At 41.7% G+C, this 17,167-nt stretch overlaps 1 long non-coding RNA gene across 1 annotated transcript; it reads left to right on the forward strand.

Annotated features, from left to right (window-relative positions):
- The first annotated feature begins 1,172 nt into the window (after positions 1–1,172).
- LOC125751693 (uncharacterized) lies at positions 1,173–14,173 on the forward strand. The gene is made up of 4 exons (XR_007400729.1): positions 1,173–1,286; positions 7,104–7,746; positions 9,096–9,149; positions 13,134–14,173. It is a non-coding gene; the product is annotated as an uncharacterized LOC125751693 (long non-coding RNA).
- Positions 14,174–17,167: the final 2,994 nt, after the last annotated feature.

The following is a 17,167-nucleotide window of genomic DNA, read 5'->3' on the forward strand; positions in this document are numbered from 1 at the left end:
CAGACACATTTGTGGTATATAGATTATCATATTGTACATGTAGTAATCCAACTTTACCTGACCAGATGCGTGACTATTAATAATTCCGAGTACGTATCTGCGCTGGGTATCACCGGCACACCACGCGCCTTGTAGACGGAGCCTGCATGTCTGTTATAGCCGAACAAAACTATAGCTAAAAGCGTTTATCTGTTATAAGCAAAATCCGATTATATGCGAGTATACTATAACGGGATTTTATTATATGTCATAATTCCAGATCAAACATAAGCACAATAAGAACATGGGAACAGGTTAATAAAGAGAAGTACAAGAATATATTTCAAACTGGTAAATATTGGTATAAAGGATCTTGCCGATCGCGCAAAAATCTGTATGAAATTCTCTTCTTATAATTAGCGCACCGATATCAATTGGTCGCTCATCCATGAATGGTGAGACCAAGACTGAATGGATTTCCATGCACGGACACTGATTAAGTCTGTGATCTAATCTTTGTTTATACAGAACAAACCTGCTCTAAGCAGGTTTTGGGATTTGGATGTGCTGCTATGAAAACACATACAGCGAGAGTTTTGAAAAAATCATGCCAGATCGTCAACAATTACATCCGGCTGAGTGATCCACGCGTACATAAAATACCCCCCATGTCTTTAAATTCTCATCCTTGTATTAGAATATAGACCAGTTAACATTTTTATGGTGCAGTATCTCATGTGGTAGTGCTGTGTCATATGTTTTAAATTTACTACACACTGAATATTGAACTAAATCTTGACATAAAAAAATATATCGCAAATCAAAGCGTAAACACAATGTCTGTCAGAAAAATCGCAATTAGATATTTTCCCCAAATCGTTCAGCCCTAACTGGGAGGCGCTAATAAAATACTAAACCAGCGAGGGAGCAAACAGGAGGCAGCTTGGCATGATCAACATGAGGGCAGGACGAGAGGTGAGACTAAGAAGCACCAAGCAAGGCTTGTTAGAGCCACGCCGGGGAGGAGACTGTGACGTACAGCAAAGACAGAAGAGGCAGACCTCGTAATACGGTTGCGAAACAGTTTAATGAATAAACCGGTAATACACACAGCAAAAGGGGAAATCCAGAATCATAATCGAGGGGCAGGCAAGAGGTCGGTGTCTGGGAGAGTCAGTTCTACGAGGAGAGACGGGACGACGTGGATGGGGTAGCAGGGCAGGACGGAGCACGCAGGCAGTTCGACAGGAGGATGCAGATCGACGGGGCAGGCATGACAGGCATGACAGCAGGGTAGAACTGAGCAGGTAAGGCAATCGGGGAGAACAAAAGACCAAAAGACACTCGGTAAGGCACATTAGAGATAATGGCAAGCGGAGCGAAGAGCAGGTGATTGACTGCAGGTGCTTGGTCCCGCCAATGTGGCAGAGACAGGAGGATCAGGCAGGGCAGGCCATGACAGGTGACTTGATATTATACTTGAAATGTTTTTAATGAATAAACGTGGGCAGATGGTATGAATTGCTGGCAAACATGTGGTCATTTGACTGATAGTGTAGTTCCCTTCATTACAGTCAGTGTTGCCTTTTCCCGATACGTCCAAAATGTTGCACACAAGCTTCCCGAGTTTCTGTAAATATACATATACCTTCCTCATTGTGTTCTGTTTGATATGTCCAGAATTTTCTGTAAAAAGTTGCATTACTACATTCTGAGTGTCATTTAGTGTGCATGCAACTTTCATGTATGAGGCCTGAATTATCCTCCTGCATAGAGCCATGTACCCTATGTCGCAGCCTGACGCGCACCTCCCCAGAACGATAACTACACGTTGCGGTGATGCAGACTGCAACAACTGTGATTGATCTACTTAGTAGCATCACAATTCCTCATACATAAACATTTGTGTTGGTTGTTTCCACCTGGGGGGATTTTAGTGTTGTATTTAACTCATTGATAGCCTGCTGTTTTTGCTAGGATTACTGTCATTCATGCTGTTAAAGAACATGGCATTGGAAAATTTCTGATATCATAATGTGATTTATTTGTGATAAATATTGCTACATCTGTAAAGCAAAAAAAGTAGTTCAAAATAAGTACATTTCTCACAAACCTGGCTATGAGTGATGAAAATATTTGGATTCAAGGATGAACATGATTGACTGAGAGCATGCAGAGCTCATGCAGAGGAGGCAGCAGCTAGTAAATCTTAAACTAATTTGTAAAAATGTACTAGATAATCTTGAAAATGAACAGTCATTAAATTGTAAAACTTGCTAAGTTTTGCTTCCTATGACAGAGTAAAAATGTTTCAGCAAAATGTAACCCCACCACGCTCAGTCAGCTAGTGTTTTGGCAGTGTAATGGCAGAGTGACATAGACACACCAGCACAAATCGATATTACTGTCTATCCCAATATTTTTTAATTATAATATTGCGTATTATTTTTTATGATATCGCTGTCATGACCTGCTTGTACGATCCTCGTGTGTGCCATGCCCCCTCATTATCCCCGTGTGGAATCCCTATGTTCACCAGCCGTTCTGCATTTCCTGCCTTCAGTCTTGTGTATTTAGTTTGCGTTAATGAATCCTCTGCCCTCGCCCCGGCGAGGTTGACCCCAACCAGAACCCCGCCTTTCAGTGTCCCGAAAGGGGAAAGGACACAGGGGCAGGGCCAGGGTCCCGCCCACCCTGCCCCCTGGCTCACCTTCGCTCCCCTTGCCTAGGGCTCTAGGGGTGCCTGCGGATCCTGTCGCTCCGGTTCTGTGGTTGCCTGCGGGTCCCCTTCTAACGCCTCTTCACCCATCCTCGGTCCCGCCTCCAACGCCTCGTCGGTCGCCTGCAGGTCCCCCCACCCCAGCGCGTCGGTGAACGGTGCCTTTGCCTGCTGTGGTTGCGCCGTCACCTGCTGTGGCTTCTCCTCCCTCCTTGCCTTCGCCAGGGTCTCCTCCGGCTTCCTCATCGCCTCCCCTGGTGCCAACTCTGGCTCCCTCCTTGATTCCTCCGCCTGTCTCCTCGGCCCCTTCGGGGTCCCCTCCTGCTCCGACCTCCTGGTCACCTGTGACCCCTCCGGCTGCTGCCCGTCACCCGCCCCTGCTCCCTCGGGCTCCCCCTTGTACCCCGGCCTTTTCTGTCTGGCCCTCCTCTCTCTGCTCCTAGTCCCTCTGTGTCTCCTTTGTTCGCACCTGGCCCTTTCGTTCTGCCTGTTGGTGTTTCCCCTATGTCTCCCTTTCTGGTTTGTCTGTCCGTGTTTCCCGTCTTGTGTCAGGTGTTGTATTGGTTGCTTCCCCTGTGCTTGTTCTGCCTTGTTATGCCATATGTGTTGCTTTTTTAGGAAATCAAAAGGAAATTGCAAAACATTCGGCACAGTGAGGCTTCCATTTTACTGGGAATCCGGTCGAGTTGCTTTCAGTCTTGTGAGCATGTGGAGGCTGCTGCTCATCATGAAGTGCTCATCTATAATGCACTATAGATTCTTTTATAGTGCATTAATTATTAATGGCCGGCATAAGCATTAAGGATGTTCATACTGCATTATAAAGATATCTATGGTGCATTATAGATGAGAACTTCATATGGCAGTCATAATGTGTTATGCCTTTTTATAAATATTTATAGACATATTTATAATGCTTTATGAATGCCTTATAATGCATTATGGATTTGTTTCTAAATTACTAAAAACATTGCCTTAAGTAACATGTTACTAGATTCTCTTTTACATTTTTCTATTGGTCCGCTGATCACAGCTCATAATTATGGGGTCTGATACTTATTTCTGAGTTTCCTGTTTCCAAGAAACTTTTGAAGGTTGTGAGCTAGAGCTTGATGTGGGTGATATTGATTGTTTCTCGTTATTGTCTATAGTTGGTGAGTGGGTTGCTACTTTTGACCTTGACAATATTTTCAATAGATCTCTGCAAGCAAATGGGGAATACGTAATATAATATTACTGTGAGAGGCAATTGTTTTTTATACCCAGTGGTATTTTACAGGGAATTACTACAGTACATATAGAATGTGTGGTTAACAGCAAACAGACCAATTTTTCACTTTCTTAACTATTGTTATTCATATTGACCTCTGACCTGTTTAGTGAAATATTTCCGATAACACAGTTAATAAATAAATTTTTCTCTGAGGATTACTTTAGGTCCATATTGGAATGATGGTGTTGTCAATTTTCAGGTTTTGGTTTACTGAAAAATAATACCACTGTACTGGCATTGTTAATACTTGCAAAAATTCCCAGGTTCTTCAATATAATACATTTTATTTACTACCCTTATAAGGGGGTGGTGCATGTTCTCTTCATGCTGAACACGTTTCTTCTCGCAATCCAAAGAAATGCAGTTAGGGCAGCTATTAATAATTAACTGGTATGTCTAAATTGCCCAAATATTTTTTGTGTATGTGCTCTGTGGTGGACTGGCATCCTGGCCAGGGTGAACCCCGGCCTGGTGCCCCATGTGCCCTGGGATAGGCTCCTGGCCACCCTGACCAAGATAAATGGTTTGCATATGAATAGGTGGGGCCCTTGTACTACATCATATTAATCGAATTTGAATTTCAATTTCAATTCTGGCTTCCAATGACTATAAAAACAAAATAACTGGGATTAAATTATTATTATTTCACATTTCATTTTGCAATGAATTATATTTAGAGTTCAAGGAAATCCACTGTTAAGAAGAGAAATTTTTTTAAACTTCAATAAATGCATATTTCTGAAGTCAATGTTATTGACCTGTTCTGATTGACCCGCAAACCCACAAGTAATTACATTTAATGTAATGAGTTACAGTTCACCAATAATTCCTCTGCAATTTTTGTTCTAGTATTAATAAGGTATGAAATAGAAGAAAAGTGTTCAATTCCTTAATAATTCTTTATTCTGACTATTCTGAAGATGCTGTAGCTGAAAGGTCATGCCTGTGACACAAGACTTCCCAGTGCAGATCACTCTATCGGGGATCGACTGGATTGGCTCGCTGAAAGATCATGCCTGTGACACAAGACTTCCCAGTGCACATCACTCCATCGGGGATCGACTGGATTGGCTCGCTGAAAGATCATGCCTATGACACAAGACTTCCCAGTGCACATCACTCTATCGGGGATCGACTGGATTGGCTTGCTTGGGTGTAACAGTATATCAGGGCTTCTACATTTTTATCACAGCAGAATCTTCCCAAGCAATTACATTTTTCCTCTATGGTTAATGAAGCTTACCCAGATATAGGAAAGGATTTTAAAACTGTTAGCAGGATGGCAGGGTGGGTGCAGGGGCCTGCTCAGATTTACAGGGACGATAAAAAAATAAAATATTAGTGCTAAGAAAACAAGGACATCTGATTAGAGTATGCATCAGCATGACACTGAAACCAACATGCGATTATGGCTGACAAATCAAAAAAACGCTTCTGTTCCTGCATTGATTTGCCACTCTGCTTATAAAAGGAAGATGTGAGGGAGGTGCCATAATTATATCAGACATAGAGATGAGAAACCTATCTGTCTCTCTCATGCCTAATGTGGAATAGCTGTCTGCTGCTTATTCTCATTCCTAACCATATCAACTCTTGAGGCTTATGTAAGCAGTCAGTTATTACAATTACTCCAAATTGTGACTTAACTAGTCACATTCTGGCCTCCAGCAATTTTGTATTTAAAATAAAGATGTTATTTCTGCTGCAGTCATTCAATTCTATGCTATATGTTATTTTTGATGAGCAAATAAAAATAGTTGTTAGACAATTGCAAGCCTCATGCTTTTTTTAAATACAGCTTATACATTATGTATTATGTTGTATGTCATAATGACACTATTGGTTGGGAAATTGCAGTATGAGTGTTACATGTAAATCCTTGTGCCCTTTTGCTATATTTGTAAGAATATCAAGAAGCTCGGTGGCAAATGTTGTCTTTTTCTTTTTCCCTGTGGTCAGAAGATACACGGATGGATATGTTTCTTTACTTGGATTTAAATAATTCGGCAAATAATGTTAACAGTAGGAAAAGTAACCTTGGATTTACAGTAGACTCAAACCAGTACATCAGTAGGAACATTGTACAGAGTATTCATTTTTAGAGCAAAAGCTAATTTTTCAGAGGGTGCTTTCCATTAAAGGCAATCAGACCCACTCAGTGCAACTGTAATGTATCATTTAGCTGGCATGTTTAAAACCACAGCCAACAGAACCCCCAGCCAAAATGTTACACCGTTTTTTGGTGGGGGAAAGCAAACATTTATCCCTACGGTCTCGTTGAGTCAACCAGGCCACTTAGGGAAAGGCTGTGATTAGTTAAACTGCCTGAGCTGGGTATATGTGGCATACTGAAATCTCAGCTGTGGTATGTTTGTCGCCCATGAAGCCAGGAAGCAAAATCTTCATCAAATAAAACAGAGCATCTAGGCATTCGGTCAGATGCATGTGGAGGCTGGTTTATATTTTAGATGTGCTTGTTTGATTTTTGAGTTTAACCAATCAGATTGTTCGCCTGGTCCTTTTGGCATTCCCCGGGGGGGGGAGGGGGCACTATATTCCTCATGTATATTGTTACAGCAATTAGACTGACAAACAGATCAATGCTGGCAGTTAAACAATTAATATGTTCTGAGTCAACTGTCCGCCAGGCCTAATTGGGAATGCTTCCTAATGGCCCATTTCATCATCCGGGTGTCGCTGTCGCAAACTCTGTGCTAATGAATACAGAGGGCAATTTGGCTCACAAGACTGAAAGCAAGTCAACCGCATTGCCAGTAAAATGTAAGCCTCACTGTGTCTAATGTTTTGCCATTTCCTTTTGATTTCCCAAAAATTTAATTACCAAGGATGGGGACTTTACGTTTTTTTTTTAAGTTATGTTAATCAGCTTATGTGATTGGACTGCGTGGGACAGATCTATTGCTCTGGTAGCCTGCTAAGCACAGAAGGCTAAATATCCTCTTAGCGTTTAGCTTAATCACTCTGTATGATACTTAATACTAGGTCTTAAGTCTTTAAGTTTTTAAATATTTTTTTCTTAGATGGCAAGTAGCAGATAATACTGCCTTTGTCTTTTGCATTCTAGTATGCCACATATTACAGGAAATTGTCCCTTATCCTTTTTTCCAACAGTCCAAACAAGCTGGACGGGCCTTCAGCAGTCTGATACCACCAATCGCAAGCTGCACATTCGCCATCGAGGCAGAGCAAGTCACTCCATCCCTGGGACCCAGTATCCTTTCCTGTTTTGCTGTCAGGACCTTTGGAGAGTTTGGGGACCATGTAGATCAGAAGGTCCTGTTCAAGCATGATGTCACCGTTGGCCATTAACGCAGCACCGCCTTTGCCGCGTACTCGATAAGGCACTTCCTGGGCCGTCATTAAACCCAGACACATCCAGCTCCTGATCAATCCTGACCTGTCCCATTAGAAATGCAGCATTCCTTGTCCAGGGAGGAGGAAATCTATGAATTTTATGCATTGATCAACAGATGACTTTTCTAGTCTCATTTATGTGCACAGCACTCCTCATTTCAAAGTTTTCATGGGTAAAAAGGATACAGAATCCAGCCATGTCCTTCCGCTAGCATTTACTTTGGACAGCTTTATCCCCTGCAAGGATATCAGATACTAAGGTGATTTTGATTGCTAATGTAGGCAGGTGTTTAACAAACATAGTGTTTGTCCATTTCAGTTCGAATGCTGTATTCTTCTTGTAATCCATGCCTTTGCAGCCATTTGGGGTCACTTGAAAGCTGAGTGCAAAGATAACATGGTAAGAGACTCCAACTGAGATAAGCGTATCAAGTATCATGTGTACCACCCACTAACACGGGACTTAATTGGGTCTCAAGGTGCTCTCTCCCATTCATCTCCTGCCACTGATCTATTGATATGTTAATTACAATGCTTTTCTGGGAGGATGGTGGCTTAGTGGGTGTGGGGCAGTCCATGTAGAATTGTGGGGAGATGAGATATTTGGTTGATTTTGTAGCCATGAGTTACTGCAGCAGACGGTCACTTCCAACTCTCCACTATGTTGACAATGCAAATCCCCGTTTGAGTTCTGTGAATTTCATTGTGTGCACATTGAGTTCTGTGGCGTTCCAGGATCAACTGTTGAGTAGGATATACCGCTATAGAGGTTCTCACCGACATAGCTGGCAGTAATGTTCATGATGTAAAGATTTTTACTTAGCTATGCAAAGCAATCAGGCTCTAGATTTCATTTAGTGGGGAAAATATTGAAGGTTTGTGATATATGTGTATATTCAAATTGGGACCTCTCTTACACAACATACTTGTGGCAGTATACCATTTTTGTATGGAGAGATTACATGGCACTTACAGGTAAATGGTTTAGTATTTGTTTCAGAAATTAAGCATTTTGGTGTTATGTGGATGAATTCAGTCTTTACTGAGTAGGCCTATAAGACATTAAAGTTAATAAACTGTCCAAATTGAAACAATGGTCAAAATGAGTCCTCCATTAGTTAGATTACATACTCTTGTTAAAGACAGCAGGCTAACCTTTGCCTCTCAGATAGTAGCAGAGGTGGAAATTCCGGTTCAGAAAGTAAAATTAAAGACCAAAATTTTATTTCAACCAACCAGGCAACTGAAACAGAGTTTTGGTCTGGATTTTAACTTTCTGAACGTGAACTATTCACCTCTGGCTAGCATAATGACTAATAAAATGGCTCTTGGATAATGTGGTGTATTTAATTGGAGTCGATACACTGTGCCTGCATTGCTCATTTTCAGAGTAATAGGCTGGTTGCCCTAGAATGAGAGTATTGAATACTATCACTACTGAACTTTGAATGCTGCTGAAATTACCATTAGTTTGTGCTTGTTCTGACAAACCTAATATGTACAGTGTGATATTTAGTTAACCATGAATATGACCTAGGTGAGATTTATTCTTGTGACAATGATGTGGACAAGAATTATTGGAAACCGTAGCATAATAACTGGGTCCTATGTAACTCTGTGAAATGTTAAGGTGATATGTGTCAAAGGCATGTATTTCAGTCCATCAGATTTTTTTAAATATCAAACTGAATTGACGAGAAAATACACAATGCTGGCATTGCTTGACTTAGTATCCATTCGCTTTTTCAGACAAAGTTGCTGTGCGAAGGCCGGCAAGCTGAGCTTGGGGCTCAGGTTCCTGAGGTGAGCTATTAAGTGGGCATTGCGGAATTAACTGGAAAACACTCAGCAGTCAAACCATTAGCTATTCCATGTCTATGGCCCATAATATGTATGTGTGAGCTCTGGCAGCTGAATAATGGAGCTTATTAAGGTAATGGCAGTAGTTACCTTGTGTTGTGGGTAATTCTACTTTCCATGGCGAGCAGAATTCCATCACCAGATCATCTCATCTCAGTGGTGTCTCCCAGCATAACCTTCCCAACTTTTTTAATACACCATTCTTGTAGAATGTGCAGGATAATTAATCAACTCCTCTACTTGACCCTCAGCAACAAGGCTTCCGTTAAGCTGAGACATGGAAATATTTTCGAAGAGGTTTGCATTGGTCACACACACTCTGTGTAAACAAACTCAGGAGATCAATGTGGAAATGGAAGTAATTTCGGTGTTATTGATGACTTGTCAACACAGAGGGGAGACAACATCGTTTTATTAAAAGACTACTGCAAGAGAACGATGGTATTAAGTATAGATATTGCAAGAGTGCAGCATGTGCATCTTACTTACTGCAGGCACAATCAGACTTGTGTGTCACAACAGGCCACAGCTGTTTCAGCCACTACACCCATCAGTGCATGATAGTCATCAGCTGTCCGGATACATCCAGATACATGTGGCACACAGGTGGGGGGAGGGAAGGGCACTATTAGCTTAGGGTTTAAAAGTTCGACTGTATGATTTCTAATGGCTGGTTCACTGCTGAATACTTATCAGTATACATGTTGCCCCTCTGTATGTTGGACTACCTGTGTCTACACCCGTCACTGCAATGCCAAATCTCTGCCTCTGCACCCTTTACTAAAATGCTGAATCTTAACCTCTACACCCATCTGTATGATGCCAAAGCTCTGCCTCTGCACCCTTTGCTAAAATGCTGAATCTTAACCTCTACAACCATCTGTATGATGCCAAATCTCTGCCTCTGCAGCCTTTACCAAAATGCTGAATCTTAGCCTGTACACCCATCTTTATAATGCCAAATCTCTGCCTCTACACCCATGACCATAGTTCTGAATTTCTGCCTTTACACCCAACACTCAGGACGTTTACACACAGCTAAGTTGAGCTACGATTTTAGCCTGACTACACCATTCAGTCGGACTACTGTCCTTGTCCTACTATACAGGAATGGGAGTGGAATCGATTAATTGATTGTTATATGTCCAACTCCGCTACAATAGATAGCGATATGGCTCCTTTCAGCTTGTTAGTATTGGGCTTTTTCTGGTTGACCTATTAAGTCACAGATGTAAAAAAAATATAAAATTAATAATAATGGGTGCATGGAGAAATGAAGTAACTCAAGCTTTAATTGCGGTCTGGTTGGAAGAACAAGATTGGGATACTTAAACTCCCTACGCTGTAATATCCATACCAAACTGAAGGTAAGAAAAAGCCTGATATTAATCTAACTTACTAGCAATGGAAGAACTGGATGTGCATAACATACAATGTTGGCATTAATATCGCACATCTTCCAGTCCTCTAATATACTACAACCATTTTTCAAATTTAGTACAACATACCCCACCTCACATTGTGATGTCATTCGACACTGGTACCAGTTTTTACGCCAGTAGAAAACCAACACCTTCAAGTACTGTAATTTTGGTACCTTCTTGAAGTACTGTGTGTCTTAGTCCAACTTCAAGAAATTTGATTTAATATGATTTCAGTCTAACATGTTTACATGTAGGGACGGCATGGTGGTGCAGTGGTTAGCACTGTTGCCTCAGACCTCTGGGACCCGGATTCGAGTCTCCGCCTGGGTCACATGTGTGTGGAGTTTGCATGTTCTCCCCATGTTGTCGTGGGCTTTCCTCCGGGTACTCCGGTTTCCCCCCACAGTCCAAAAACAGGCCGAGGCTAATTGGAGTTGCTAAATTGCCCGTAGGTGTGCATGTGAGAGTGAATGGTGTGTGAGTGTGCACACCCCCCATCCTGGGTTGTTCCCTGCCTCGTGCCCATTGATTCCGGGATAGGCTCCGGACCCCCCGAGACCCAGTAGGATAAGAGGTTTGGAAAATGGATGGATGGATGTTTACATGTACTTTAAAAGTCCAGTTTTAGTCAGAATTGCTCCCCCCCCAAAGGGAAGGTCCTTTTCTGTTCCAGCATGACTAGCATTCATAAACTTAAACAAAAAAATATATTCAGATGGCTTGACCATTATTCAATTATTCAACTTCTGGTTTTGTTTTCTTTTGGCAGGGACACAAGTAAGCAATACCTGTGCACAACTTAATTAATTTATGCCCTTAATAGCCGATTGAGAGCAGAAAACAGGTAAATTGTGCACACATTTTAGGGATTTGAGCATGACTAAGCATGATTTAGGATTAAATCTAAAAAACTGTCCATGGCCCCTCCGGAGCTCTGTATTCCCATCAATAATCTGGGAAATAAAATTTAGCTGTGGAAATTCTACAAGATATTCCTTGAGCAATACGCCTGTCACTGGCCCATCTGGTGGCCCAGGCAGAATATGGGACAGATTCTCCCTTTTCTTTATGTGCCTTAACTTTGCTTGCTGATACAAATATAGCGGCTCCTCACGCACTGTGAGAATCGTTGTGATGATGACTTTGACGTCTCAACGAAACTGCATCATAAGTGACGTTATTCCTGGAACCCAAATGGCCTCATTACAAGGCTGGTGAGAAAATAGGTATGGAGAGAAAAAATTAACGGTAAAAAGCAATTATAGTTAGGCGCGTATCCGTATGTTTATTCAGATTTTTTCACACCTCTTTTTCAGAATGATGTCAGGGTTCAAAGAAATGAATAGAGTCTCTGTGCTAATGGCAACACCTCCGAAGTTGATCTCAGGGTCAATACAACACAAAGCAGTACCATCGCAGAACTGGTTTTCCAGCCACAGAATGCTATTAAGTTGATAAGCTGTGTGTATTGTTGTCATGTACATTATTAATGCGCTTGTGTATCGTGTTATATGTGCTTAAACACAGTGATTGCAGTCCTTAGTAGGGGACGAAAAGATTGCCTGTTTGAAATACCTGAACAAGCGCTTTTGGAAAACATGTGAAACTTTACCTGTACAATATTGCCACCTTGTGGTCATTTTGATCGGATTTGGGAACATTGTTAGCATTCTGCCTCTCATGTCGAAACCAAGTCACAACCGCTTCCCTGTCCAGAATAATCGCAAGCGTCTTGCCAAATGCACTCAACACACTTTTGACGTGATGAAATGATGTTCAATCAGAATTAAGATCATATCTGGCCACCCTCCAGGGTTACTGTCTTTGAGCGTCTAATTATAAAAACGCTCAGCACAGCAGTTTTCCTGCCGCTATTAAGCAGCTTTCATTACATTACACCGCCTCGCCTGCCCCACTTAAATGTATCTCGGAACGATTATAGATGCTGGCGCCACGCCAAAGCAGTGATTTCTCTGAGCTATGCCCAGATTTGCAAACCTGAGTTTTCCTGAACGTGAGCAAATGTTACTTAGTGGAGATAGGCTGTTCTATATGAATGTGCCCAGAAAATTCATATGTCCCCCTCTCAGCTGAGATGGGGTAGTATGTGGTCTTTGGGAAATCAAGCTGGGTAGGTGTTTTGGCGTTCAGCATGACACCTGCCTCCTCTCATTCACCGCAGTGAGAACTTTCACTCCTAGTCCAGTGGATCTCAGCCCGTTTTAGTTCCATTTCTCGGCGTTGACACCTGATTTGCGGCTGGTGAACCAGAGTAAAAATATGGACTGGAGTGAGAATAGCCATATTGTCTACATGGTTAGCACAAATGAAAAAGTTTTGCACTCTGTGTGTGGAGTTTGCATTTTCCCCCAGTGTTGAATGGATTTCCCCTTCCAATCCAAAAACATGGAATTAGGCAAATTTACACCTCTAAATTGCTTATAGTGTGTTCACTGTTATTGACTAGAATCCTGTCCTGATTGTCCCTTTTCTTGTCCCCTAGGCTACCAGAGACAGGGATGAGCATGTACTGGAAAAGTGTCCAAAAGATGTCTGCATCCATATTTAAAGAACTTCAAATTTCATACACACTCTAATGCTAAAGTGTGTTCTGACAGGCGTATTTGTGATGCTGAATCATAAATAAAACATTTATTAAGGAGGTAAAACCTGTGATGAGCTCTCAGAAATCATAGTTCCAAAAAAACTTCAAATTCAGTTTGCATCTAAAACACAGACAGAAATTCCTGCCTGGTGTGTAGAAGGGGAACATGAAGCTGTCATCCAGACTCCTGAAAATGTTCAATATGATATCGCATATTCATATTACTTTCATAATGGTGATTATATCTGCTGTATGCAAATATTCAGGGTCGATTGATTCAAACCCCAGCTGGACTCTTTCCTCCTAAGCGAAAACAAAACTCTTTTCTCTTTATTTTTAATGAGACTTTTTTTCTGTTTGTGATACGAACAGTTTTCAAAGTCTTGCCCGATTTCAAGTTCAACTTTGAAACTACTGTGCTTGGAATTAAATATCCATGTTGTGTGTCAGAAGATTTTTTTTGTAGAATAATTAAAATATAGATCTAGTGAGCAGAATGAAGAAGAAGATATTCTTTATAGTATGTGGGAGATAATGGATTCAACAGAATTTGCCAAGTCTGTAATGTAGGTTTTATAACTTTGCGCTTTGTTTTCAGTTTTTTCCTCTTCAGTCACTTTCAGTTTATCATTTGACAAACCGTATGATACATTCTTTAATACTTGATACTGTGCTATCATAAATATGTAATGTATCCTGTTCATTTGTTTCATTATCTACAAATAAAATTGAGAATGAGTACGGCTAACTTGATATGTGGCTCTTCTGAGCTGGTTGCCATATTATGGGTGGGTACCTACATATGCTGACATGACCAAAAAACATAATGTAGAATTTTTTAACTCCTAGCCGATCTGTCCACTGAGCAGCCTTCTCTGAAGTGAGCTTGTGGGATGTTGTCACAAAAGTGTCACATAATGTTGTGCGTTATGGGAAGCAAAGGGTTACGATAGGGGTCACAGTGGGGTGGGGGGGGGGGGGGGGGGGTTTCACATGTGTCTCAGCAGTTATAACATCATTGCTACAGGGATGTATAACAACCTTGCAGAGGAAACCCTGTATAGAGGTCCGACTGATCTGTGGCATTGGACTCATTTCTGTGCTGTTATGTGTAGAGAGGACATGTCTAACTGTCATCCTATCACATACCTCAAGATGGTGACATAGTGCCACTTATTTATGTATTTGATATTTCTCCAAGCTTTTCCAGACAAATGCACAATTCTTTATAATAAAAACACAGTTGCATATTCAGTATCAATCAACCTGTCTGAAGCTGTATTTTTCTATGCATGAGAACTGTGTACACTTCTCAATAAACAGGACTGAAAGTTGTTCTAACAGACTGATGAGTCAACTACAAAGAGGGTGAATGCATGAGTTCTGTGTGTGTAATTCCCGCTGTTAAGCCAGTGTAATGTGGCTGAGGTTGCTTTGTGGGTGATCCTTAATTAACAGAATACTTCAACGGCATGACATTCCATTAGGGTTACAGCTACGTAGAGCTTCATTCTTTGGGAAAATAGATTACATTACATTAGATTAGATAATCTTTATTGATCCTGGGAAGAAAGGTATGTAGAGTATAGATAATCCAAGAAAAGGATTAAAGGATATAACCTAGAACATACTGCAGAATCGTGCAAGAAAGGAAATTGAAGAACAACTCACAGTCCTTTCTCTGGCCTGTTTTTAGCCTTTCCCGAAGAGCACAGGATCCAAAGTAAAGGACATATTTTACATGGTCAATCACTGATATATTTGACAGGCTCCACTTTCCTATGATATGCAATGCTGATCAAAATGACTCCTGCAGTAAGTTGTAGCTGGATAACATTTCCAACCCCAATACTGTATGTATCAGATTATTAAAAGTGAACAGAACTCACCCTTCTCTTCTTTGCTTTGGTAGGTCACTGCAGGTATTTAGTGCAGGACCTTTGAAGCAGAACCCCAGACAACCTGCGAGGAAGCCCATAGACCTGGTGAAAAGCAAAGCTCCCTTCAAAGAAGAATCCTCAGCAGGGACCAGACTCCCATACGGTCCCGGATCCCACTTTGTCTCAGGGATCACTGGCACCCTCATGACAAAGGAGAAAGGCAATTAGTGTTGACCACACATGGAGAAAACAAAATTCCACATTAATGAGTATTGGGAATGGAGGTACGGCAGGGGGGATGGGCACCTGGGGTCTCGCAGAACAGTGTGAATACAATGGTATATGTGAGCAAGGGGAGTCTATGTCACGAAGAACCTGGCAAAGAGCCATCGGTATTACTGCTCATGGAGGAAGGGGCTGAAGCTCAGAGCAGAGACCTGACCTGGGAAGCCTCGCACCTGCAGGGCACATTAACGTGGGTCTGCAGGGCACATTAACGTTGGTCTGCAGGGCACATTAGCGTTGGTCTGCAGGGCACATTAACGTGGGTCTGCAGGGCACATTAACAGGGGTCTGTTGACCAATTCCATGTGCCTCTTCACATTTTAAATTTTCTTGAATTTATCCCAAGTGAAAAACATTATAATTTTACTTGCCTTCTTTGACACCTATTATGAAACATACTAAACATACTCATAACTTGAGCATTTCTCAAAATATCCATCCATCCATCTATCCATCCATCCATCCATCCATCCATTCATTTTCAACTCCCGCCTGTAGTTTGCTGGGTCATGGGTGTCCAGGGATTTTCCAAGAAGCTGCAGGCACAAGGCAAAGAATAACCCAGGACGGGGCGCCAACTCATCGCAGGGTTTTCTTAGAACACTTTATACATACAGCAGAACAGTATAGTTAAGCTGCAAAGGCTGTAACTCACTTAAAACATGTTATGTTAATTATTTTGCATGAAATGTGCCAAATTGAGATGAGAAAATTTGTAATTAGAGAAAAATAGCAACTATTCAAATGAAATATAATTTATTCCTCACAAGTGTCCTTTAAGTCTGTAGGTGACAATATCTTCATTCAGTCTATCCAATAGCATCACTGGAAAGGTGAGAACCACAGTAGCCACTTCATCAAAAAGCAGAATGAGGAAATTTTTATTTTGTATTATCATATGCATCATTGCTCTGCGTCCCTCGGCTCTTCTTTTAATCATGTACAGGTATGGCTCAGAGGTGGTGGTATGTGGTCTACAAAGCCATCTCACATGAGGTCTTTGAGGGATTCGTGCAGCGTGGCATCTGGATGTCGATCAGGGGCCTTCGAGCCGCCCACTCTGAGGTACGTGATATCTGCTGCCCTTGGGTGGCAATTTTCTACATGTGTTGAAAATTCAAAAAATTAATTTTTGTACTATGGCTACTTTCACATGCTGTCTATTTGAATGAAGACGTCACTAAAACCATATTGATCTATAGTTCAGTGTGAGTGTGATGCAATTCTTTTAGCAAGTTTTAATTTTTAACGACTTAGTAGTTCCTAAGATCAGAAGTCGATCAACGTTTAATTAAACTTAATTGCCTGGGGCGGCATGGTGGTGCAGTGGTTAGCACTGTTCCCTCATACCTCTGGGACCCAGGTTCGAGTCTCCGCCTGGGTCACATGTGTGCGGCGTTTGCATGTTTTCTCCAGGTGCTCCAGTTTCCCTCCATGGTCCAAAGACATGCTGAGGCTAAATGGTGTGTGAGTGTGCCCTGTGATGGGCTGGTTGTTCCCTGCCTTGTGCCTGTAGCTTCTGGGATAGGCTCTAGACTCCCCATAACTCTGATGGATAAGCGGTTTGGAAAATGGATGGATGGATAGTTAAGGGCTCGGCTAGCACCTGGAACAAAGGGCAGCCATGTCCACAGCAGTTTCCAGGGTCAAGATCAAAAAGCACTGTTTCCTTAAACAGTTTAAAGGGAAGTAGTACAGCTAGTTTGTAATAATTCTCCCTGTGAGTGTATTTGCAGTGTGTACTTACACAAAGTATTTCAATAATTT

This window comes from Brienomyrus brachyistius, chromosome 11 (assembly GCF_023856365.1).
Source record: "Brienomyrus brachyistius isolate T26 chromosome 11, BBRACH_0.4, whole genome shotgun sequence".
Lineage (NCBI taxonomy): Eukaryota > Metazoa > Chordata > Actinopteri > Osteoglossiformes > Mormyridae > Brienomyrus > Brienomyrus brachyistius.